At 36.6% G+C, this 27,551-nt stretch overlaps 1 long non-coding RNA gene across 1 annotated transcript in view; it reads left to right on the top strand.

Annotated features, from left to right (window-relative positions):
- LOC125613632 overlaps positions 1 to 27,551 on the top strand; it is a 129,004-nt gene that overhangs the window by 86,264 nt on the left and 15,189 nt on the right. The window contains exon 3 of the long non-coding RNA XR_007344198.1: positions 17,238 to 17,312. This is a non-coding gene — a long non-coding RNA (uncharacterized LOC125613632). The remainder of the gene's footprint in view (positions 1 to 17,237; positions 17,313 to 27,551) is intronic.

Here is a 27,551-nt window from a genome sequence, read left to right as displayed (position 1 = left end):
GAATGTAAATGCAAGAAAAAGAAATAACTCAGGATGAGAGGAAAATCTCAGTCCTCATCCCTGATGCCAATGCAATAAGGAGGGCAGGCTTTGAGAAAAAGGAAAAGAGGTTTTTACTGCTTCATGAACAGAGGAGAAAGACAACAAACTACATTACACAGGCTGCCATTCAAACTTCTATGGGGAGCAGAGGGCTTTATAAAGCAGATATCATCAGTAAATGTTATTTTTTTTTCAGTTTATAAACTAAATAAGTTTATTTCTGACAACTCTGCAGGCTGGCTGAGGCAGTGAAAGCTGCCTCCTGGTTCCTGGAAGGCAAGGGGATGCTATTAGCGTTTATCTTTAAGAGAGCTGTTTTCCCATTTCAGGCCCATAGTTTCTTTGTTCAGGTAGGCAGTAAATGGAAGGGTGGATAACTCTGCCTAGGATACAAAGAATGGTAGTCTTGTTTTCTCTGCAGATAGGGGAGGGGAAGAGGGAGAAGAGGAAAGAAAAAAAAAATATCCATTGCAAAGTAAACCACCAATGGTCTAGCAGAAAGGTTTACATTCAAAATAAATTCGTCTGTTACATGAAAAGGACCCCTGTTACAAGAATAAAAAGATAAACGCCTTCCATATTGGAAAGGAAGAGGCAAAGCTATCCTTACTTAGAGATGACATGATATTGTAAGTAGAAAACTCTAAGGTATTCTTAAAAAACCCGCTAGAATAAATTTTTAAAAGTTCAGTAAGCTGCAAGATATGAGATCAGCATACATTAAATCAGCTTTATTTCTCTGCAATGCCAATGATCAAACAAAAATTAAGTTATAATTCATTTATAACAGCAAATGAATAAAATAGGAAGGAATAAAAAATAGTTATTAAAGTAGTTGGGAATGAATTTAATGGAAAATGTGTTTAACTTATACTTATGAAAACAATAAACAGTTGTTAAAAGAAATTAAAGAAGACTTATGGAAATTCATCCTTTGTTTATGGTTTGGAAGACATAATATTATTAACATGTTATCACTCTCCCAAATTGACATACAGATTTTAATACAATATCCATTAAAATCCCACTTGATTTCTTTGTGGAAACATGTTAGCTGATCTTAAAATTTTTATAGAAATTTAAGGGTCTCATGATAGGTAAAGAACATAATTGGAAGAATCATACATCATACATTCAGTTTCAAAATGTAAAAGAAAGTTGTAGAAGTCAAGACAATGAAGTAAAGGCCTAAGACCACTGAATAGTAACTGAACTAGAACTGAGGGCCCAGGAAAGATTCCATGAATTTGTGGTCAGTTGATTTTCAGTAAGAGTGATGCTGAGACAATCCTCTGGGGAAAAAATAGATTTTTCCATGCATGTTGATGGGACAACTGCATATCCACAGACAAAAGAATGAGGACGGACCTCATTCCACAGTCCAAAAATTAACTAAAAATATATCAAAGACCTAAATGTAAGAGCTAAAACTCTAAAATCCTTAGAAGAAATCATGGCTGTGAATCTTTGTGACCGTGGATTAGAAAATGATTTTTATACATGAAAGCAAAAGCACAAACAGCCAAGGAAAAATAGATAAATTGAACCTCAACAAAATGAAGATTGCTTGGGGCTTCAAAGGAAAACAGGTAAATAAAAAGATAGCCCACAAAGCATATATCTGATGAGAGTCTGGTACCTAGCACTATAATTCAATAATAAAAAGGCAACTATCCCAATTAAAATATACAAAGTATTTGAACAGATAGCTTTCCAGACAAGATATACAAATGACTAATAAGAACGTAAAAAGTGTTCAACATCATTAAGCCACAGGGAATGCCTAATACCCCTTCACATCCACAAGGATGGCTATATGAAAAAGGCTGATAATAAGTATTAGAGAAATCAGGGCCCTCATACACTGCCAGGAGGAATGTAAAATAGTAGAGCTATGTAGAAAAGTTCAGTAGTTCCTCAAATAATCATTTTTATATGTGGAATTATATGATTTGGTGATTTCGCTACTCACCATATCCCCCAAATAAAATATATGTCCACACAAAAACTTGGGTGTGAATGTTCTTAGCAGCATCATTAATATCAGCAAAACCAGAATGAAACAAACAAATAAACAAAAACAAAGCAGAAACAACCCGAGTGTTCATCAACTGATGAATGGAAACCAGACATATTCATACTGAGGAATATTATTCAGCAGTAGAATGAAACTTAGCTTTAATGAAACTTGAAAATGCTAAGTGAAAGATGTAAGTTGCAAAGGACCACATATTGTATGGTTCCATGAATGTGAAACATCTCTGAGATGTAAAGCTTTAGAGAGAGCGAGTAGTAGTTCCCCAGGGTTGGGTAGGATTGAGAGAGTAAGAGGCAATAGCTGAGGTGAGTGGGTTTATTTCTGGGATAATAAACATATTCCTAAAATTGATTGTGGTGATAGATGAGTAAACTATGAACACAGAAAAAATGCATCAAATTGTACACCTTGAATAAGTGAATGTATGCTCTGTGAGTTATCTCTTTTATATTTGGGAAGCTGTGATAGTCTGTACTTTTCAAAGAATTGGTCCATTTCACCTAAGTTGTCAACTTCATGGTATACAGTTGTTCATAGTAGTCCCTTATTATATTTTGGTGCCTAAAGAGTGCTTTATTCATTGCTGATTTTAGTAATCTATGTAATATATATATTTTTTTCTGGTGTTGTGCTATTTAAGAATTTTATTGATCTTTTCAAAGAATTGCTTATTTCATTAGTTTTTCTATTACTTTTTTAGTTTTCAGCTTAATTGACTATACTCATATTTATTATTTTCTCCCTTCTACTTAATTTGGGTTTACTTGTACTTTTTTAAAAAGTTTTTTTGTTTTGTTTTGTTCAATTGTTTATTTGAGACTTTCCCTCATTTCTTTTTTTCCTTTTGGAATTGGGGACTGATCCCAGGGCCACTTAACCACTGAGTCACATCCCTAGCCCTCTTGTTTTTTTTTAATTTTTTATTTTGAGACAGGATCTCACTAAGTTGCTTAGGGTCTCACTAAGTTGCTGAGGCTGGCTTGAGCTCAAGATCCTCCTGCCTCAGCCTCCTGAGCTGCTTGGATTACAGGCGTGCACCACCACAGGACTTTCCGATTTCTAATGTATGCATTTAGTACTACCTATTTCCCTCTCAGCATTGCCTTAGCTGTATCCCATAGCTATTGATAATGTTGTATTTCATTTTTATTTAGTTCATTGTCTTTGACACTATGTGGCCTAGGCTTGTGGGCACAAGTGATCCTCCTCCCAGCCTCTCAAGTGACTGTGACTGTGACTTTAGGAGTGTGCCACCATGCCTGGCTTCATTCAGTTCAATATTTTTCTTGTATTTTTGTTTTCTTGAGACTTCCTCTTTGACCTATAGATTTTTTTTAGTTTTTTTTTAAATTTCCAGATATTTGGAACATTTACTGTTATCTTTCTGTTTTTTATTTCAAGTTGAATTCCATTGTGCTCAAAGAACACCCTCTGTAAGGTTCTACATTCAAAACATATTGTTGAAATTTGTATTATGGCTCAGGATATGATCTATCGTAGTTTGTGTCCAATATGCACTTGAAATAATTTTGTATTTTGCTCTCATTGAAGAGAATGTTCTGTAAATGTCAGATTCTTTTGGTACATGGTATTATTGAGCTCTTTTATATCCTTGCTGATTTTTCTATGTAGATTTTCCATCAATTGCTGAAAGAATTTTTGACTTCTCCAAACATAACTGTGGAATTTTTGATTTCTCTATTCATTTTTACTGTTTTCTGAACATATTGGCTTTTTTGTTTAATGCATAAATGAAAGACTACATTTAGGATTGATATGTCTTCTTAGTTGATGATTCTTTTATCCCTATAAAAATTTTCTTTTACTCTTAACCTGCCTATAGTATGAGATTTGAAGTTAGTTTCTTATAGACAGCATTTTCCTGGGTTATATTTTTTATTTTTTAATTTGTTTGTACTTATTATTATACATGATAGTAGAATGCATTTTGACACATTGTATACAAATGGAGCACAACTTCTTATTCCTCTGGCTGTACATGGTGCAGAGTCATATCGGTCATATAGGTAGAGTCATATATGTAGGGTAATAATGTCTGTGTCATTCCACCATCCTTCCCAACCCCATACCCTCTTCCCTCCCCTAAATCTCTTCTGCACAATCCAAGTTCCTTCATTCTTCCCTCCCTCTTCCCCCGCATTATGAATCAACATCCATTTATCAGAGAAAACATTTGGCCATTGGTTTTTTGGGTTTGGCTTATTTCACTTAGCATGATATTCTCCAGCTCCATCCATTTACCTGCAAATGATTTCATTTTTTGTTAAAGGCTGAGACTGTACCACATTTTCTTTATCCATTCATTGGTTGAAGGGCACCTAAATTGGTTTCACAGTTTAGCTATTGTGAATTGAGCTGCTATAAACATTGATGTGGCTGCATCACTGTAGTATGTTGATTTTAAGTCCTTGGGTATAAACTGAGGAGTGGGATAGCTGGGTCAAATGGTGGTTCCATTCCAAGTTTTCTGAGGAATCTCCATACTGCTTTCCAGGGTGGTTTCACCAATGTGCAATCCCACCACCAAAGAGTGTACCTTTTCCCCCACATCCTTGCCAACATTTATTGTTGCTTGTATTCTTGATAATTGCCATTATGTCTGGAGTGAGATGAAATCTTAGATTTCTTTTGATTGCCATTTTTCCAATTGCTAGAGAAGATGAACCTTTTTGCACATATTTGTTAATAGATTGTATGTCTTTTTCTGTGAATTGTCTGTTCAGTTCCTTAGCCCATTATATTTTAAACTACATTCTGAATGTCTCTTTAGTTTTAATGTAATGGCATTTAAACCATTTATATATTTAATACAATTATTGAAAAATTAGGGCCTAAATCTGCTGTCTTTGGTGTTTGTTGTCTCTGTTTTTTCTGTTTTCTTTTTCCTGCCTTCCATAGCTATTTGAACATTTTAAAATATTCCATTTTTATTTATAGATGATGCTCTTAAATGTAGGTCAGTGAATAGCTTTTTATGTGTAAACATTGCCTGCATATATCTATATTGCTATTAAAATATATTATTAAGTGATCATTTTACCAGTTTAAGCCAGCCATAAATATATTTTTAAAAATGTACAACATCTCTAGCAATCAGGCAAATGCAAATCAAAACTACTTTGAGATTCAATCTCACTCCAGTTAGAATGACAATCATCAAGAATACAAGTAATAATAAATGATGGTGAGGATGTGGAGCTAAAGGAATATTTATGAACTGCTGGTAGAATTATAAGTTAGTAAAGCCATGTGGAAATCAGTATTCAGATTCCTCAAAAGACTAGGAATACAAACACCACGTGACCCAGCTATACTACTCCTCAGTATTTTCCCCCATAGAATTAAAGTCAGCATACTGTAGTGATACATGCCTACCCATATTAATAGCAGCACAATTCACAATAGCTAAGTATACAACCAGCCTAGGTGTCTGTCCATAGATAAATGAATAAAGAAAATGTGGCATACACACACAATGGAGTTTTATTCAGCCATAAAGAAGAATGAAATTATGTCACTTTCAGGAAAATGGATGGAACTGGAGGGCATTAAGTTGAACAAAATAAGCCAGACTCAGAAAGTCAAAGACTGAATGTTCACTCTCATATGTGGAAGAAAAAANATATATATATATATATATATATATGAAAAAGGGGATTGCATGACCAAATGATGTTATGTGCATGTACAAATATATCACAATGTTATAATTTTTCTTAAACTGTCAAGCACAATTTAGAAAACTCATATTTTTGTTTATCATGTACTTTCTTCCTTTCTTGCCTTCCAAGATTCCTTTCATTTTTCATTTCCTTTCTATTTAGAGAACTTCAATTAGTCATTCAAAAGAATGAAAGAGAATTTGGTGATGAGAAACTCTCTTGGTTTTACTTATTCTTAATTCTTCCATCATTCCTGAAGAATATTTTCAGTTTGTATAAGATTATAAGTTAAGAATTATTTTCTGCTATGCACTTATAAAGCATTATGCTATCTCCTTCTGGCCTCTAGTTTTTTTAATTGGTATGTTATGATCATACATAATAGTAGAATTTATTGTGAAAATAGGAAGGAGACCAGTAAAGTTGAGGATGGTACCAAGGAGTTGGAGAAGGGAGGGATAAGAGAGGACCAAACATCTCCCCTATCCTACATCACTGATTGAGATAGTTCTCGATGTATATAGAAAAAAAAAATGATTGACAAGCAGGGAAGGGATGATAGGATATAAAATGAGATCACATTATTATATTACTTAAACTGATAAAATGATCACATTAATAATAGATTTTTAATAGCAATATAGATATATGCAGGTGATGTTTACAAAGGAAAAGCTCTTCACCGACATACATTTAAAGGCATCATCTATAAATAAAAATGGAATATTTTGAAGTGTTCAAATAGCCATGGAAGGCAGGAAAAAGAAAACAGAAAGAACAGAGATAACAAACACCAAACAAAGACAGCAGACTTTGGCCCTAATTTATCAATAATTGTATTAAATATAAATGGTTTAAATACCATTACATTAAAACTAAAGAGACTTTCAGAATGTAGTTAAAAATACAATGGGCTAAGGAATTGAATAGACACTTCACAGAAGAAGAAATACAATCAATTAACAAACATATGAACAGTTTCTAATGAGAAATGTATAATCATACTAATTGTCTTCCCCTCCCCTGGGATAGTGTTTTTCTAAATGTTTTCAAAATTTTTCTTTTGTATTCCATTTTTACATTTATGGTGGGCCTTGCCATGGACTTTTGAAGATTTGTCCTGTTTGGAGTACATTCACCTTCTTAAATCTATAAGTTTATGACTTGCCATATTTGGGAAGTTTTTAGTCATTACCTCTTCAAGCAATGAAGAGGTAATGTCTGTCTTGATGTCTGTCTTCTTTCTTTCTGGGACTTGAATGACAGAAATGTGAAAGTTTTATAGTCCCATAGGTCTCTGAGGCTATATGTATATTCTAATAGAGATTCATGAAAATGCTATATCCACACATACCAAATGTATCTGCTATGCAAAAATTGATCAATAAATCAGAATTTATTCTAGGAATGTAAGCCTGGATTTTGCTTATGAAATTATTAGTGAGGATAATTACATTACTAATTAAAGAAGAAAACCATAACTCAGTTGAAGCTAATACAAAAATTTGATAAAATTCAGCACATATCTTTTATTAAAATGGCAAAGGAAGACTAAAATGAGTAAAATAAATAGGAAACTGGGAATATTAATAAACTAGGACTCTTTAATTTGATAAAATAAAACAAAAATCTATTGCAAATATTATACTAGATGATGAAGCTTTAGAAACCTTTTCTTGAAGGTAAGGACTAGAGAAGAAAGAACTGTTAATGTACCTTTCAACATTATTTTGGAGGTACTAGTTAATGCAATAAGACAAGAAAAATGGGCACACTTAATAGAAAAGAAAAACTGTTATTTGGAGATAGAATGATTACCTACCTAAAAAAAAGCCCAAGAAAAATAACATGAAAATCATTAGAACTAGTAAAGTAATTCAGTAAGGCATCTGAATACAAAATCAATACAGCCAACCTAGCAGCTTTATTATAGTGCGACAATAACCACATAGAAAATGCACTTCAAAAAAGGTATTCACCCTCCCAATAAAATACTAAGCATTGGGCTGGGCTTGTGGCTCAGTGGTAGAACACTTGCCTAGCATGTGTGAGGCACTGGGTTTGATTCTTAGCACCATATAAAAATAAATAATAAAAGTTCATTGACAACTTAAAAATATAAAAAATACTAAGCATCAGGTTTAACAAGGAATACATAATATCCACATAAAATGGAATAAAACTTTATTGAAAAAACCATTAAAAAAGAGCTTACTTGAGAGATACCATAGTTGCAAGGAAAGATTTGGAATTGTAAGGGTGGCCATTCCAGAAATTTAATTGGTAAATGCAAACAAATTTTCATCAAAAGCTTAAAATGATATTTTATGAAACTCAAAAGGATTATTGTAAAGTTTACTCAAAGATAAAATGCACATGAGGGAGCCAAGGAAAGAAATTTGAGAAGAAGAACAATGAAGGGCTTTTGCCTACCAAATATTAACCTATTTTATAATATCATAGCAATTTAAGCAGTGATATTTGCATTAAAATGGACAATAAAAGAATCCTGGAATAAATCGAGGGACATTGTAGTTAACTACTTTTTTTGAACCCTTTTTAAGATCCTTGGGTTGATTTTAACCCTCTGGTCAGCAGGAAGAAAAGTAATAATTCAAGCAGGATGCAATTGCTACAATCCCTGGCTGATTTCCTGCATACCGGAAAAATGAGTTCCATTGTCCTCTTTGCAGACATGCTTATAGAGAGAACCGCTGAGGCAAACATGTGAATCTGATAATCTTGACCAAATCAGAGGGAAAATAGCAAGTACTTGGATTATTACAGTCTTTCAGATACCACCCAAACCCATCCATCTGTAAACCCTTTCTTTGTTGGCTATTCAACTCAAATGTCTCCAGTACTCTCCCAAGGTAAAGGTGACTGTATGGAAATTTGTCCTTCATTCGTTTTTCATTTTGTGGTGGGTTTCTCATTAAAGCATAATGACTATGAAGAAGGGTGGTTCTAATCACAGTGAGACAGAATGGACATTTTCCCTAGATGTTTTCTGTTTTAGGCTTAATCTTCTGCATTGGAAAGTAACATTAACACCAAGTGAGCTTCTCTCTATCTAATTTCAGTCACTCAACTACATCTTCATGCCAGAGCCACAGTGATTAAAAACAGCTCTGACCAAACAAAAAACCAAATTTGACTTATTTCTTCTTTTTTTCCAAAGGTTTTCATTTAAATTCAGTCACATGTATTTTACTACATACTTCAGTAATTTTTATTTTAATGTAGTAATATTCCCTTTTTAAAAAATGTTTCAGATTCCCTTCATAATTAGTATATGATTTTAACATGTCATTTAAAAATAATGGAGAAAGAATAGACTTTAATAAACGATACTGGCTTATTTGATTATTCATATTGTGGAATCATGTGATTTTCTCATACCATAATCAACATTTTAATTATGCTTGGTTTAAAGAAAATACATATCAAAAATAAGAATTTGAGATTTAAAAAAATATAGGAAAACATTTTTATAATCTTTGGTGGTAGGTGCACTTGTAGAATATAGAGAACACACTGGCTGCTTTAAGCAGAAAATAATTTAATGAATAAAGTTAATTGCTTCTAAAATCTATAAAAGGGATGGATAGATGGGGTCTGAATGGGAGCCCAGTTTCTGAATCTTTCACGAGGACATCTAATCAGCAGAACCTAAATCACTCCTACATTCAAGTTACAGAGAAGTGTAACAAATGTAGTTCTTAATCTCTCAGCCTCTAAAATAAAAAAGCACACTAGAAAAAAGGATGAAATTATTAATTCATAGATCTGGAAAGATTTCCAACTAAGTAAATAACAAAAGAAAAGTAAAAATTTTCCTTGCCCACCTGAAAGCCACTGTGCCTTTCTTCTTTGCTAACTATGATATAGATACTAATAACTGCTTATCCAATATGCATCCTTCCCATTTCTCTTTCTTATAGAATGCAAATATTAGTTTCAGCAGCTATGTGCTTGATTAGAAGACTAAATTTCAACCTTTCCTGCATCTAGAGTGGCCAATTCAATGTTGTTTTGGGGTAGAACTCTTTTGAGAAAAAAGTCTTTTAAAGGGGATTTTTGACACAATTGGAAGTGGCACCATTTTTCTCTTTTTCCCCCTTTTTACTTCCTGAGTGGACTGTAATTATGATAACTGGAGCTCCTGCAGCCATTTTGGAGCAACCTTGGGGATAGGAGCCGGGATGAAGGATGGTAGAATGGAATCTAGAAGGAGCCAGGATCTCTCAGGACTATGAAGTCACTGTTACCAGGGCTTGAATGCCTATTTCTGGCAATGTTGTGGGAAGAAACTAAACATCTCTACACTCTTTAAAGCTCTTTATTTAGGTGTTTTGTTTTATGCAATTAATCTTAATCTTGATACAGGAGCTGACTTTTTATTTTGTTTGTATATCCATTTCCACATTATATATTCCAAAAATAAATCCTAATTTAATCTGTCAATAATTTAATCCCATTCTCTACATTAGTAACTGTTTTGGACATGGGTATGTGTCAGACTTTTGGTCAATTAGACACACTGAGAGGAGTTGGGAAGAGTTTTGAGAAATATTTCTTCACTCTTAGGAAGAGAGGAGTAATTGTTTTTCTTCCTCAACGTGATGGATATTTATGAATAGCCACAAGTGAAGCTTTGCTGAGACTGGCAAAGTGGTAAAAGAATCCAAATGTTTTTAGTGTTGTTGAGCCACTGAATTAGCCAACCTTGGAGCTGACCTCTTGGTTATTTTGAAGCCATGTTTTTAGTTGGGTTTTCTGTTTCTTGAAACCAAAAAATACATTCTGACTGGCAGGTAACTTGCTTCTGATAGCTGCGACTACATTAAAATGTACTCATCAAATGACAAATTAATCATAGAAGTCATAACATGTGCAATTAATTGAACACTTTCAATGTGCTAGAAAAAGTGCTAAGTACTTTCCATGAATTATCTCATTTAAATGCTTATAAAAATTCAATGATGGGAGTACTAGAGCGATCCCTACCTCAAGATGGAAAACTAAATTTTAGGAAGCTTAAGTGATTTTCCCAGTTATATAGCTAATAAGTTATAGGAGTGAGGTTTGAAATGAGGCTGTCTGACTTAAGGGCAAACACTCATGACTTCCTCACTATGAAGATGTCATGAATGATACTAAAAATAAGTGACAGCCTGGGAGCCAATATTTGCAACCTATAAACCAAATACAAATTAATCTCAATAATAACATAGAACAACTAATAATGAGCAGGAAAAAGGAAAAATCGCCTGAAAAATTATATCACAGTAGGAGAAATACAAATGCCCAAAGAAGATATGGAAATAAACTCAATATCAATTAGTGAGCCAGTAAATGTAAATTAAGCAAGTAGATGTAATTTAAAGAAATAATGGCATGCTAACTTTTAACCTTTAGATTGTCAAATTAAGATATTTTTAATACCTACTGTTCACAGCATAGAAAAATACCCATTGTGATATATACTGTTGATGAGAATAGAAGCCAGAAAATCCTGTTTGTAAGGGAAATTTGCAAGACAGATAAAAAGATAAATTCTTAAAAGTTTATGCTTTTCTCCAGCGGTTCTGCTATTGGGAATCTCTCCTATATAAATAAGTGCACACCAGCATCCTAGGTTTAGCATTGTTTAAAATAGGCAATTTGAAAACAATGTAAATGATTTATAACTGGAGAGTTGATCAGAGAAATGATAATCTATTCTTTACTCTATTAGTCAGAGACTTGGGGTTCTCTAAAGAAGTATAACCAAGGCTTCAGTTTAAGAATCTGTGGGTGGGACCAAACCTTGGTTCATAAATTCCACCCCTGGCACCCCAAATTTATATCTCTTTTACCTGAAAACTACATTCATCCCATCCCATCATCCCTGAAAGCCTTAACTTCTGCCAGCATTATGGCCAAATCTTAAGTCCAATGGCTCATCTAAATGTTGAGGCCAGATATAGGTGAGATTTGAGGTACAATCCATCCTGAGGCAAAACTGTTCTCTAGCTTGTGAACCTGTGAGACTGAAGTTATGTGCTTCCAACTTATAAGGGCTAGACAGATAGAAGGCAGACACTTCCTTCCAAAGGCATGAGAATTCATACCCCATTTGAATCAAAAGTATGATATGTCAAGATCATTGTATTGTCATGAGCAACTAATAAAAAAAGGAAAGTAATTATGGAAAATAAAGCAATTTACATTCAAAAACCAAAGGAAACTAGAGGTCACAGACCTGTCTGAATAAAATAAATTTCTGAAACATTAAAAAAAATGTATTCTGCTGTCATCTATACCTAATTAAAATAAATAAATTAAAAAAAAAAAAAAAAGAGGTGACAGATCCTAAGTAAGTCCAAAACAAAGCAAGGCCAATTCCATGAGTTCTTAAGGCTGGAGAATAATCCTTTCTGGAATTCTCTGCCTCCAGGCCCAGTGCAGTGGCAAGCATTTTCCCCACACCCCTGCAGGGCAGCCTGCCCCTTCTGCTCAGCTGGACCAGAGGACTGCCCTCTCCAGGTGGGGAACCTTGGTCTGCTGAAACTGAGGAGGAGGCCACAGCCTTTGAGAATAAGGAATAAAAAGCTTACATGACTGACGGCCCTGATCATCTCTATCACTTCAGGCACATTCCTCTCTTGTCTTTAAAATAAAGCATGTTCTCAGCCAGATTGCTCTATTATTCCATCCTGTTCCATTTGGTTCAAACCACAAGATTTCTGCAGGTGTTTATCTCATCCTTATTATTGGCTTATGCCAAGATGGCTGGTTAAATCTGTGGCACACCCTCAGACCAGTCTCCTTATCAAGTGGTTGGGCAGCTACATCCTTACTCTCTTCTCTTCAGAACCAGTTTTCTCATTTTATTTGCACAATTAATAGGTTGGGAAATTTTTAAACCTTCAGATTCTGACTCCTTTTCGTTGAACAATTGCTCCTATTTGTCTCTTCTTCTCTCTTTTTCCTACAGGCAGGAAAGAGAAACAAAGCTTCTACTTCAACACTTTGCTGAGAAACAGCCTCAGCTAAGTGTCCAATTTCATCGCTCACACATTCTCCTTTCACAAAACCTTAGAACACAATTCAGCCGAGTTCTTTGCCACTTTATAACAAAGATCACATTTTTCTCCAGTTCCAATAGCTTCTTTTTTTCATCTGAGACCTCATCAGAACAGTTTTCAATGTCCATAATTCTACCAACATTCTGTTCAGGACCATATATGTGGTCTCTAAGATCCAAAGTCACTTCTACATATTTAAGTAATCATTACAGCAGCATCCTGCTTCTTGGTACCAAAATATGTATTAGTCGGCTTATACTGTAATACAAAATACCATAGACCGCGTTGCTTAAACAAAAATTAATTGTTTACAGTTCTGGAGGATATAAATCCCAGATCAAGATTTGGCAGGGTTGGTTTCTGTTGAAGGCTGTCTTTCTGACTTAAAGACAGACACTTTCTTGCTATGTCCTCATAAGAACTTTCATTATGTGTGCACAGAGAGGATGTGGTGGGGTGGAGTGGGGGAGAACTAAGCACTAACTCTAGTGTCTTTTTATTGAGGCTATTAATCCTATTGAATTCTTTATGATCTTATTTAACTGTAATTACTTCCTTACTCTAAATATAACCAAACTTAGGGCTTCAAGCTGTGGATTTTGCAGGTGGGACACACGTTCAGTCTATAATACATGATTCTTTTCTGGACTTGGTCATTAGCTGGCATTCTGTTGATTCTTTACTCTCAAACTCCAACCTTCTGATCATTTTTGATATTTGCTGTTGCCTGATTTTATTTATAATACCAGTTTTATTAGCTCATCTTGATGTGCTCACAGCAGTTCTGATTAACTGAAAAATTCTGAATTCTAATCATTGTGGCTAAGGCTTAGATTATGGTTGCATAGACCCAAGTGCCAGACTTTTCTCAGGCATGGGTGACTAGGGTTTAGGAGAGTAGCACATTATTCAAATAATTGTGCCTCACAGCTTATAAAAATATTCTTAAGACTCAACATTTATTTTTTCCTATTAATGGAAAGCATACTTCTTATATAAAATTAATATAAGAAAAAGGAAGAAAATAAAAATCATCCATAACTCCATCATCCGTATGTAGATCATAACCACCTATTAGATACACTGTTATATGTGCTTTCTAAAACAACAACAACAAAAATTCCAAAGTTATAGGTATTCTTTTCTGTAGGATTTTACAGCATACTTTGTTGCTTTATGGTCATTATTATGAAACACACTCCAGTGAACATTTCTATAGCAAGATCTTTGTGCACATTCATGATCATTTTCTTGGAAGAAATTCCTAGGAGTAGAATTGTTATGCCAAAGGTAGAATTTAAAGCTTTTGATTTCTAGAAAAGTCCTACAGGAAGTTGCAGGAACTCGTTTTTTTAAACATTTAGTTTTTAGTTGTAGTTGGACACAATACCTTTATTCTGGTTATTTTTATGTGGTGCTGAGGATCGAACCCAGGGCCTCACATATGCTAGGCAAGCACTCTACCACTAAGCCACAACCCCAGCCCCCTGGTTATTTTTATTGGTGTATATATTTTGCTCCTTTCTCCCTCCCTCTTTCCTTCTCCCATTCTTTCCCCTCTTCCTTCTGTTTCCCCTTCTTCTCTCTTCATCTGTGCAACCAACTTGTTGAGCAAATGCCTTCAATAAGGCATAAGTGAAAGCAATTTTAATCATTTCTCCACTGTCCATTCAAAACACCCTGCAGGCTCATTCTTCCATGAACCTTGGAAAATTCCCCTGGAAGCTTTCATAACTTTTACAAATTGTCCTGTCATTTCCCGTTCCAAGAACAGCTTCGCATCACAAATTACAGAATCTAGTCCAGTGTCACATCATATAATTCTGCACTCCTCTCCACTTTAAAACTTCATCTCCCTCATTGTGGAATTGCTCTGGACTGGAATGCTTGTAATAGAGGGGAAGGTGTGACTGGCTTCCCACCTTGTACAAATTAGTGAATTAGCTGAAAGAAGAGTTTTTAGTATGAAAAGTAATTTTTAAAAAACTTTATGAATTAGTAAAAAGTAATCAGCTCAGTTTCCCCACAACTGCAGAGGGACTAGACATACTGGGCTGAGGTCTATGGATTTATCAACTCACAGGCAACCATCGCTGGAAGGAACTAGCTCCTGTTGTAACTTTACTCTGGGCACCTACACAGTCCTCCACTTTCAGTCTTCTTAGACAATATCCATTCCAGTCCCTGTGCTACCGCAGGCTCAGAGGACTACAGATCATGCTCTCTGAGAGATTCCCTTAAAGGCTTTCCCAAATGGCTGGAGGTAAGAAGGAAGGATGGGAAAAAGGTAAGAGGGAGGCACAGTATACTGATAACTTTTTCTTTTTTAAATGGCCACTTCAGCCTCTGCTCTTACAAGCCAGAGGTGGGTGGCCATCTAAAGTGGCAGAATAGGTTTCACAATCACATAGCAGGTCTGGCATCACTATGGAAGCTGAGAATCCTAGATGCCTAGCTAAGCATTTTTATTAGCACATATTAATTATATGAATGGATTTCAGTGTGATGTTTCTGTGTGTGTGTGTGTGTGTGTGTGTGTATATATATATATATATATATATATATATATATATATATATATATATATATAAAATATATTATACATTATCCACTGGTTATATCCAAACCCCTTTTACTACCCTTCCCACCTCTATTCCCAATCTTAAGTAGTTGCTATACTGCTTCAGTTCAACATTTTTTTTATCTTCCACATTCAAAAGAGAACATGTGATGTTTTGACACTTATTTTTCTCATGTCATTTTTCTTTTTGTTGGTTGCCTATTTAAAAAATATTTAGCACATTTTTCTGCAGAGTCTTGTTTTTCTTGATTTTGTTGGGAGCTCTTCTTATAGAATAAGTTGTTATCCATATGTTGCAATTAGATAATATTCTATCATATATGTTGCAAATAAAAAGAATTTTCAAAATAGTTTGATATTTCTGATTATTGGTTTTGCACAACAAACTTAAGGTACATGTCACTTGGAGTAAGGTTTAAAGAAATGCAAGCAACAGAACCTTCTCATTATCAATTAAAAACATCACTAAAGAGTCTTTCAACTCTAGATTTTTCTTGTCCTTTAAAAAAATTTCCCTTTTCTTCTCAGGTACATATTAGGTATTAAAAACTTGTTAAAGCCATCTCAGGCTGATGACTTTCTTCAATGTCAGTGTTAATTTCCACCTGCTGGACTCTAATTGCTGTTGCCAAGGAGGCTTATCTTTAGCCCTCAAATAATCTGAGTGATGTACACTTCCTGTACCTTCTTTGAACATAAGAGAACTACTTTCACCACAGAAGCTTTTCTATGCTGCAAGGATCCCCCTCAATCAGAAAAAGTAATTTCTCTCTGTGGGACATTTATGCACGTGTGCGTAGTAGCAGAAAGGACTCTTATTTTTTGCCATTTTGGAGATGACTTTTACTTAACAACTCATTTCTTTTCAATCTAGAAACTATCCCTTTACTTTCTATGCAATAAACTTTCTGTATCAGATATCCAACCGTTCTTTTGAACCTACTTCTATAAGAATTGGATGTATATTTTTCCTTCTTAGAAACATATTTGAAGAGAACAGATTAAAATTGTCATATTTTCTTCTCATTTGTCAAATCCATACATGACACCCATGAAATGCCTGTGTCTTCATCAAGGCTCCCAGTAATTTCCCTATTTGCCTCAAACCCTTAACACCTGTCTAATTGTATATATAGAAGCTCATTTGTCAGCTACCAGAAGTGGTCAGTTAATTGACAAAGTTAGTTAAAGCAAAGAATTATAAAAATGATGCACACATGTTAAATATTCTATATGGCACTACTCCTGTAATGTGCCATTCACAATGTCGGTTTCAGTTCTATTAAATGAAGATGGAACTTGAAGGTGCCTAGGAAATAACATGAGTGAAGAATTACTCTAACTTGATATGTAGTTTTCCAACATTGTATGCTTTTGTGGCTCACCCTTAATTTGACACAAATTTTTTTAAGTAATATTTTTCTGGAGAGTCCAACAAATGGACTCTCCTAGATGTCTTGGTTTGGTTCATAGATGAGTTTCCATTTCATCATCCATTTCCCTTAGCAGGTAGGGTGGTCCTTGGGACATGGAAGGTGTCTGATGCATATTGAACAAAGGAAAGACTGAATGAAAACAAAGAAAAGAAGAAGCATCCGTTAGCTTAGCCTATTTTTCTGTTATGTGTCAGGCCCTTGGAGAGAGTAACCTTAATCACACAAGTTCATGATGGACAGTTTGAGCTTAGAGGTCTGGCCTGAATTGAAGGTTGAACAACCCAATTGTGGAGGTCAGAAGCTGGAGAAAATTTTCCTAGAAGTTAAGAGATGTGGAAAGAATTTTCCAAGATTTTTTTTTTTTTTTTTTTTTTTTTTTTACAGAATGCAGACCTCTTCAAGCTTGTCATTGTACCTTCCTGAGAGAATGAAGGAGAAGAAAGAAGTCATGTGGATAAGGTCTGACCTCAGTCTTGGAAACCAGCCTAGTTTCTGTTTCCTCACTTTAGCTTTATATCCATGGTTTGGAGGTTTCTTTCTTTCTTTTTTTTTTCTTTTCTTTTGAGAACTCATCTGGACTCTCCCTCAACACTCTCTATGCGGTGTAGTGCAGGGCTGAGCAAGGGCAGGTCCTTATTGACTGTTAAGGCCTAACCTTTGACTGGCCTTAGATTAGCACACGACAGGGAAAGTTCTACTTGCAAGGAAAGTGATAAATACCCTGAAAAGGGAAAGGACAAAGACCCTGAAGGGTCTAGATCAGAAGAAATTGAAGTGACTGAGAAAAGGCTGTGAAGACAGTGATCATCAAGTTTTAATAGTAACCAGAAAGCACTCTTAAATTCTGCAAGGTTTACCAAGTATTTCTGTAAATCAGCTCAGTGGAGGTAGAATGGAGTAGTATTTAAGAATTAGGACACTGAAATCACAGAGATAGTATCCCTGCTCTGGCCCTGAGAAGTCCTAGTCTTATAATCTTGAGCAAGTAAATTCTAAATCACAGTTCCTCTGTTTGTAAGTGGGTTAGAATAGTGTCTGCCTCACAGTATTGTTACAAGGACAGAGTGCTTAGTAGAGTCTCCAGAACACAGTGATATCTTTATAACCACCCCCACCACACACACCCGCATCCCATATGACAAGACGTGCTCTATCAAATACACACGACCAGGGCCGTCTCTAAGAAAAGAAATTGCCAACAAGATTCCAAAGGAAGACAGGTAGACCTGAACAAATCTAGGGTTTAATTTTAAAATAATTTCTTACTCCAGTGATAACTCACTGAAAACCTCTGTTAACTGGCATTTTTCACATTCTCTGAGTAATGCTTGAACTTCACAGTGACCTATTCCTGAGTCACCAGTGATATAATCCTGTCCGTTTAGCTTTGGTGTTCAGTGAATTGTAGTCTCAGATTTCTCTTCTAAATTGAGAACCCAAATAAGGTATTTTGGGTAATCTTCTGTAAAACAGAGTACATGATTAAATAGAAAAACCTGGCCTACCAGTAAGTCACCAGTTGTATATAGAGACCAGTTGTCTGGGGTTCTTGCTATGACAACTGTGGGACAAAGTAACTGTGATTGACAAACTGAACCATTTTCAACATTGATGACTCATAATTTTCCATTTACTGGAAGTCAGTTCCCTTTGATTGAATTTGATAGACGTTTATAGATCACCCACCATGACCCATCCCAGTTATCCAAGATCTCCGTATCAGGGGGGAGAGAGGCAAGTGTAGTGGAATTTTCACCGACTGTGATCAGAGCAGTGATGAGACAGCATGGGTATTAGAAATGGCTTGGATTTTGTAATTTTTTTGTAATCAAAATAGTCTGTCAGGCCTTCACTTTTAAAAGTGATTTTAGAAACACTATCCATATTTAAGTTTTAACCTGTCCTGTTTTGCAATTTGTTTGGGATTATTTCAGGGCCACTAGATGAGATAAGTGTTGGTAAACCACAACAGAGGGTGGGGTATGTGTTCATCAGAATGACTCCGGCAAAATCCCTTTCAGAAAAGTCCTGAAAGGGCTCTGAGACAAGACGTTGGCATCTGTCTTCCATAATCAGGGTGGTGGTGGGCATCTGATAAAGCCAGTGGCATGTGGAGAAGGGGCATTCACGACACTATCCCCAGCTGTGGGATAATCGCTGCCTCCTCACCTCTGTGGGATGATGATCCCTGTGCCCCCAGTGCTCCACTCCCTCTGTCAGTGAACCCACTGCACGGAGGTGTCTTTGCCTGTCTCTGGTCCCTCTCCCCTGCCAGTAGGTGCTGTTCCAGAGAACTATGACCTCCTTCTGTGTATCTGCAGATTTCCAGTTCCTGGCATAGCATCTGGAGCATGGTGAGCCCTCAGAAGACTGAATAAGGCAAAATGCATTATCTAGGAATTATAATCAACTCCAAGCTAATTCCTCGTCAATTCTTAACAATGGCATAAGGCCATATTAAACCTCGCATTAGAATGACCTATGATGCCCAGTTGAAAACAATGACAATAACATACTCAATACAGTAACAAATGAATGGTATTTTAGGCATGGTCAATTGTCAAATGAGGAATTTAATGTAGAGTTTCTTTTTATATCATTAATAGGACCAATGGAAATATTTGAGGAGCCCAGCTTCATGTTATAGAATTCAAACACACTTAAAATTCAAGCAGCTTTTATTTACTAAAGGCCCATAATTGAGGAACAATCTCTCCTTCAATTAAACATTTAGCTTCAGTAAATATGGCTCATGAATTCTCTCCCTGTTTTTAATTGCTGTAGACATTTGCTCAACATCTGGTTTTATGCCATTAAAATAAAGAGGCTTTGCTGTAATGAAATGTGTATATTCGTCTTGAGTGAGTATCATCATTTTTTATGAGAGTGTGTCTTGTACCATGCAATTAAAGTCTTCTATCACAACTGGCTTTCAGAATGTATAGAAAGTTATGGTCCCAAAAGATATTTGCTGTAGAAAGATATGAATAGGTAGAAGTAAATGAATTGAAAGAAATCAAAATTATTTTCTAGAATCCTGATGGCATTTGTATTATGTCACTGCAAATTGTCAAATGCTTTAACCAAGAAAATGAATAAAGAAATTTAATAAAAAGTAATTTATAAAGTGGGATCCCAAACTGCATCCTCTTTGTCCCTCACTCACCTCCTCTCTCACCCTTATTCTTGTTCATTCCCATCCCAGCACCCATACGAAGTCACTGTAGTCACACACATACTTGAGGATTAGCTATTAAAAAAGAAACAACAGTAAATTTGATTATTTTCCACTTCCTGCAACTTAGGGAAAAGATGTACAGTAAGCCTTAAGAATAATTGTGAATGATATATTTTCTTAGATCATAGTTAAATATTGAAACCTCTGTGGATGTGCACATGTGCATACATGATTACTCATTTTCATGGGCACATTGAGAGTCATTTCCAGAAATCCTCCCTTCCACACCTGTTTATCAGTCTCACTGTCTTTTCCTGGCATTTATTATTCTTTGTACAACTTCCTGTCATTTTTCCTAAAAAAGCACATATATCAGCCAGCCATAAACTCATTTTAGTCAAATTCCCATGAAACGCAACTGAAGCTTGACTAGGAGGACTCTTAAAAAAAAAAATCTGTCCAAGTGACTGAAGGGCTTTTATTAATAATAATAATAATAATAATAATAATAATAAGTGGTAAGTTAGGAAAAAGAGTTAATATGACTCAGGTGGGGAAAGAGTAATATGCTAAAAAGAAGGTGATGTGTGGTTGGAGTTGATTGTGGTGACCATTCCCAACAAGCACATGTGTCAAGCCACCACACTGTGCACCTCCAATGTGTACCACTGCTATGTGTCAATCACACCTCAATAAAACCAGGAGGGGAGGAAAGGACACCTCTCAGAGACATTGCCCCATTTCTGTTTGCACAGCCATTATCTCTCCTTTGAATCCCAGGCAGTGGACTGGGGATGTTCTGTAAGGCTGTTTAAAAGGTCTCCTAAGGGTTTTGATGGGCCATCTCAAGAATCTTTCCTCTGGGACCACAGAAGGAAATGTTTGTTTGGAGGACCACCGTCGTGTGTGTGTGTGTGTGTGTGTGTGTGTGTGTGTGTGTGTGTGTGTAAGGAAAGATGGTGGCGACACCATTCATGGAGAAAAGAGCAAAAGGAGTTTGACTGCACTGTTTTTTTTTTTTCTTTATTTTTCATGATTTTGTCAACCCTAAACCCCAAATGCTATTTTAATGACAGTCTTTCCAAGGCTCCTGTTGTTGTTTCCTTTGGCTTGTGCCACTTTCAGCCTTGTTCCTAAAATTTATGCTATTGTCAGAAATCCTAGATTAAAAATCTAGCAGTGCGGCTCGATACACTTAACTCTCTTTCTTTCCAGGTGTTTTCAACCCTCTTATCTGGGGTTCATCTTTTCATTTGGTGAACTGTGTCTATGTAGATGTGCAAGTCTCTCTCTCTCTCTCTCTTTCACACACACACACACACACACACACACACACACTGGGCAGGAAGAGACTTGGGTGCCACTTTGCATCATCACCCCTATTAGGATTATCAGAGCATTGGAATTGTGGGTAAAAGAAGATCTATTTCTTTTGCAAAGGGTGAGAAAAATGGGAGGGTGTCAGGGAGAGGGAAAAGAGAGGAAAATAAAGTGTGTGTGTGTGTTTTGGATGGGGGAGGGAGGAGGCGAGAGGGGGGATATGAGTGAGTGTGGAGGGAGGAGGGGAAATGAAAGGATATTATATATTTTTTTGTATCTGTCATTTCCCTGCTATCTCCCATATGACTTCTTAATCCATCAGAATGCTGGGAAGATAATGTTTTGGGCGAAATAACATGAGAGAGAGGATAGACTCCCAAGGACCAATATCTTTATTGCTCGGAGGATAAACGGATTATGTCAGCCATTTTCTGTTGCTGACAGCTTTTCTTATTAACCGATTTTATTTTTTAATCTTCCAGGGAAGAAATATGGTTTTATGTCACAATAAAACGCCGGTCACATCTAATTCTGCCCTCAAACAAACAGATTTCTGAAAGCCTTGCAGAGAAATTTGAAATAACTTTAAAGAGGGGGTTTTTGGATAAAGTCTTTATCCAGGGGCTTGTTCAACTGCAGTGTAAAAGGTTTAGAGAGAGAGGAGAGGAGAGGAGAGAGAGAGAGAGAGGAATAGAGGGAGGGAGGGAGAAGGAAGAGGGAGAGAAGAAAAAGAAAAGAAGACACACACAGCTGTTTTTCTTGGTGATCTCTCTTCAAACACACTCAGGCGTAGTCAGGAAAATGCAGTTTGGAAGAAAGAGGCCTGGGAAGGAGAGCAGAGGGGTGGGGGCTCTCTCTGGGGCTTTGGGTATGAGGAGCTGCTTACCCACACCTCTTCCTCAGGTTTTCTGGAACCATTAGGAGTCAATGGCAAGTCTTTCAAGAATCAGAAACAAATCTGAGAGGCATGTGGCGCTCAGGGACAGTTCTGGTCTATTTTCCAGGAAATTTCCCACTAGCTTGAGGATCGAGGTCTTCAGAAACCCCCCAAGAAAATCTCCTATCAAACACCCCACAGGGCTCTGGCCTCTGCTCACCTCTGTAGGCCTGCAGCAAGCACATAGACATCACCAACATAAAAAATCACTCGCTTCTCCTCTTCTGTGTGGCACAAAGCAATTTAGCCAGACAGGGTCCCTGCCCACTAGGGGCTTAGCACAGAAAACATCCTTAATTTGTGCCTCTCGATTTGTGTGGTGGCCTGCTTGCTGAAGATCCGGTGCCTTGATTGATAATGATGGCCGAGTCTTACATCGTGCCTTGCTGGGAAGTATTGGTGATTTAAAGCACTTTAAAAATCTGTTAAAAATGAATCGCTTGGATTTTCCAAGGTGTTGTTTTTTTATAAGAGAAATGGGCTTTTCAAAAAAGCATTCTGAAACCTGGGACAGTTTGAGAACTTAAAGCTTGTCCTACAAGTTAGAACAGCCAATGGTGAGGATTGGGGAAACTGCAAGGAATAGATGAGACCAAAACTTCTTACCTGGAGGCCAGGAAGTGGGATGTCCGGCCTCATTTCTATATTTTGGGAGGCAGACTACTGGTGGAAATGGAGAGAGAATGGTTATTGGAAACCTTTCTTCTCTGTAGTGGAATGGCTCCATACCGGGCTGAGTCAGAGGGCCATAAGGACCAGCAGATCCAAGGCAGTAGCCCCAAGTGGCTTTGATCTGAAACAACTCAGATTGTTGATTATTATCAACAATACTCAAAACTGTATATGTTTATTTTGCATTAAGCACAAATATATATTATTAAATTATTACATTTATTACATTTAATCCTTTCAACAAACTCATTTATTTTACAGATGAAGGAACAGAGGCCAAGGAAAGTTAAATAACTTGTCCAAGGTCACACAACAAAGAAATAAGTTTAAAAGGCTGAGAATCTGCTTCTAAGAACTATGCTTTTGTCTAAGTATATGAGGTCCAAAAGGTTAAATGACGTAGTAACAAAGGTCACACAGCCTGTTCAAGGGTGCATCTGGATGCTACATAAGGTTTTTTAAGTGTGCCTCCACTTCTCCCACCCCTTATTCCCATGGTCCACTTCCATCTCATACGCCTGCGCCTCCAATCCAGTCCTGCAGAGCTCATTGTTGGTCTTTGGACTGGCTTCACATTTTAGGCCTCTGTGCTTTTACCCATCTTCTAATGGGAAAATATCACTCACCCCTCAAGACTGAGCTCCACTGCCTCTTCAGTGAGCCTCCTTGAGCCTGCAGCATGAGGTCTGTTCCGACATCCATGTCTCTCTACTGCCCCATTCTTGCCCCTGGTAATGTCTTTGTCTTTTTTCCCAGTGGACTAGAAGCCCTCAAGGACAGGGGTTGTGTTTTTGTCTCTCTGTATTTCTGGTGCCTAATCCTGTGCTTGACAAAGTACAGGATTGAACATTTCTGCTAACTTATGTCTTTAATATTAAAGGCGAAGAAGTGCTTGGGTCTATGTCAAACATGCACGTGGAAGCCGTGCCTGGGAGACACCTGCACCAGGTGGTGTCAAGGTGCCTAGTTAAGGAATTCCTTTCCTCACGACCTCCTTTCTAGAATGTTTGCAGTCCCTAAATTTCAAGACCAGACGTTACAAACAAAACAAAACAAACAAGCAAAAGCTGTCACAATTGTTGTTTACAATTCTGCAACAAAATCGTATGGTCATACCTGCTTGCCATCATTAAGGACTCATCCTTCCACCAAGGAGTCTTATCAGACTTTGCAATGAATGATCAGAACCTTCTTCCAGCAGAGCTCCAACCATTTTTTGGCTCTGTATTTTCGTGTGAGCATCTCTGGGACACTTTCACAATGTACTTTTAACTCAGAAATTCATAACCAATGTCCTACAAACACTGTCCTTAAGGATGTTAACAAAGAGAGAGAGAGAGAGAAAGAGAGAGAGAGAGAGACAGAGAGAGAGAGACAGAGAGAGAGAGAGAGGTGTCTCCAAGGGCAAGGAAGCATAGAAAATGCTGAGTTAAGCTACATTAAACATCTTTCTTGAGAGCAGTACTTTAAAGAGCCTGTATTAGGCAGTGTTTCTCCAATTTCTTTAAACAGGGGGGACTCCAATTAACATCTCTTATAATATTGTGGCTGTAATATAATTTGGTGAGTATTCTTCCACTCTCAAGCATAAACATCCTTGACTCATCTTCCACCGCATACACTTTGATATTGTTGCTGTCATATGTGTGAAAATGAGGACCGCAATCTGCATCAGGTAATGTGGTCTCTGAGGACTGGAAAGGTCTCAGACTCTATTATTAATGCAAATATAAATTTGGGATCCTCATAAACATGAATTGAGCAGCAAATGGTGGAGCCTTGATCCTCATGCTGACCTGCAGAGGGAATTTCCAGTGGAGTCTGCCATCAGAATGTCCGACTGTCATTACAGACTGTGATCTCATGCTATGGATCATGAGGAAATCAAAATTCCTCATGCCCACTTTTATCCCGGGAAGTTTAGTGTGAGTCTTTGATGCATTTACATGGGTCAAATGGATCAATTTTATGAATCGGGAGGCATGGAGACCTATTTGGGCTTTTTCCCAAAACTGAGGTACAAAGGGATGTCACTGCATTCTCTTGCATGTGTGGCTCTAATTCAACAATCCATAAAATGAATCATTGGTGAGAGTTTCAGCTTTCTCTGTTAAATGTGGAATATCAGGATAATGGTACTATTTCACAGAGTTGTTGAGATAATTGAATGAGCTAATGTCTTGAAAGCACCAAGTTCAGGGCTGGGCATGTGATAAGTATTTAATAAATAGTTGGACTTTGTTAAATAATATCAGTAATGGTGATAACAAAGTTTGTATACATCATTATTTGGAACATAATAATAAACATTTCATAATATTTTTAAAAATTGAATGAGTACTAGGTGTTATGCCTTTTGTCTTCGGTGACCAGTTTGTCTCCATATACTTGTGGAAACAGTTCTTTTCTGATTCTTGAGGATTTCCCGGGATTTTAATGCGTTTATCTTTGTTTATTTAATGAGGCACTACAATCATGTAGCTCACAGCAGCAGACATTTATCCTCTCACAGTTCTGGAAGCTGTAAGTCCAAAATGAAGGTGTCATCAGGGCCAGGCTCCCTCTGGAAGGCAGACTCCGTAGGGGAAGGTACTTCCTTGCTGTTTCTTATTTTGGGGTTGTGGCTTGATGTCCTTGGTCATTGATGTTCCTTGGCTTACAGCTGCATCACTCCAAACTCTATCTCTGTAGTCACATTCTTCCTGTGTGTCTCTGTCTTCACATGACAGTTCTTCTTTTGAGGAGACCAGTTAGATCAGGACCTACTCTAGTGACCTCATCTTAATTAAGTCTGCAAACACCCCATTTCCATACACAGGTGATAGGGGTTAAGACTTAAGCATACTTTTTTTGGATTATGCAATTGAACCCATGGCAATTGTTACCTCTAGACATCTTATTAAGTAAATGATAAATGCATCTAAAGTTAAGTCTTTGTTCTATTTTCCATGATTAGCAGGAAATGCATTCCAAGTGACGTACCCTGGGAAGAATTGGAGTCATAAGATAGAGTACTCTTGGCACTAGGACCAATGTTTCTATAGGAGTCATGGTTACCTGGCCTGAGACATAGGCCCCATATACCCATCCATCACTGGAGCTGGCACTAAAGTGTTATGATTGGTTCCATAAAAACCGTGTCAGGGAAGGGAAGGACACTTTTCCAAAGAGAAGGATGTAAAAGACTAAAACAATATATACCAATTCTACAAAGGAAATGTCCAACTCTAGGGGAATGGTGCCTCCTCCTGATGGAATACTACGGAGCCAAGAAGGTATGTTTGTGCACATCTTTGTAAAAACATGTAGAAAAGTTTATGGTAATGCCCACAGAAAAGTGTTTTCAAAATTGCCTTCCAAATTTTCTGTATCAAAGGTGATACTTAGAAAGATTTAAGACATTTAATTTATGTAGATGAGACAACCTTGGGCTAGCTATTGTAAGAAATAAGTATGGTAGTTATGTTGGCATAACACTGAAAGATTTATTTGGAACAAAGAATTGATATCAGAATTTGTACAAAGCTAAACTTGCAAGCGAGACATCTGGTAGGTGAAAAGGAACCTAAGGAGACGAAGAGATGTCAAAAGCAAGAGTTTTGACTGGCACAAAATGAGTAAAGACAATAAGAGATGTCTTGGAAGATGGTGGATTAAAAACAAGCCCACATTCTTCTGTCTAGCTATTGTAACTGAAAAACAATAGTGTCATCTGATAAAAACAATCAATAAGTCTCACTGTAGGCTTAGGAAACAATGAATAGTTCTAAGCAAATGCAGTGACCCTGATTCTGCAATACCCGCTGAAGAAGCTAACCAAGAGGCAGGAGCAACACCTGAAGGAGGTTTGAATGAGTTATAGGTTTCAAAGACATAAACAATGACTGTAAAAAACAAAACAAGTTACAAAACTGAAGGACCGCAAAAAAAAAAAAAAGTGGAAATAATGCAAGGCGTGAATGAGGGTCCCCAGGAGGTTGTTAAGAACAAAATCAAGTGCAGAAGCTCAGAATCTCAAGGATGTCTGAGTATCCAATGAAGAGAAGTGGAAAATCATGTAAATAGAAGACATGTATAAATCAAAGTAGCACTAGAGGAAATGAGAAAGACCAGAATCAGGGATGCAAGGTAACAAACAACAAAAAAAATATTACTTGAAAGAAACTTCATCCTGTAAATTGTAAAGACCTGGAGAGTTCCACTGAAGAATGGTCCTCAAAGAAAGATCCCTCTTTCTCCATTTTTATTTTGAGAAGTTAGAGCCAAAGACAGGTTACAGAGAGGGGAAAACAATGAAAAAATAAAATAAAAAAAGGCAAGGGTAACTGGTCTGCTTATTCTGAGAACTATCATTTAAATAAGAATAAACATGACTTTATTGCTTCAATTCTCAAGTTTTTGAAGAACAGACTTCAAAATGGTCTATGCTTGTGTGGGCTCATGTATGGGCATGTACCTGGCTTCAAAAATGTACACAAAGCTAAATGCAGAATTATTAATTGTAGTTATTACTCTAGCTCATTACACACTTAGTGTCTATTTTTAAGGACCAAAGAGCAACACTTCACACATAAGACCCAAATAAAACTAG

This window comes from Marmota marmota, unplaced genomic scaffold (genome assembly GCF_001458135.2).
Source record: "Marmota marmota marmota unplaced genomic scaffold, marMar, whole genome shotgun sequence".
Classification (NCBI taxonomy): Eukaryota; Metazoa; Chordata; class Mammalia; order Rodentia; family Sciuridae; genus Marmota; species Marmota marmota.
The sequence above is the reverse complement of the archived record's forward strand: the minus strand, read 5'-3'. Positions and strand labels throughout refer to the sequence as shown.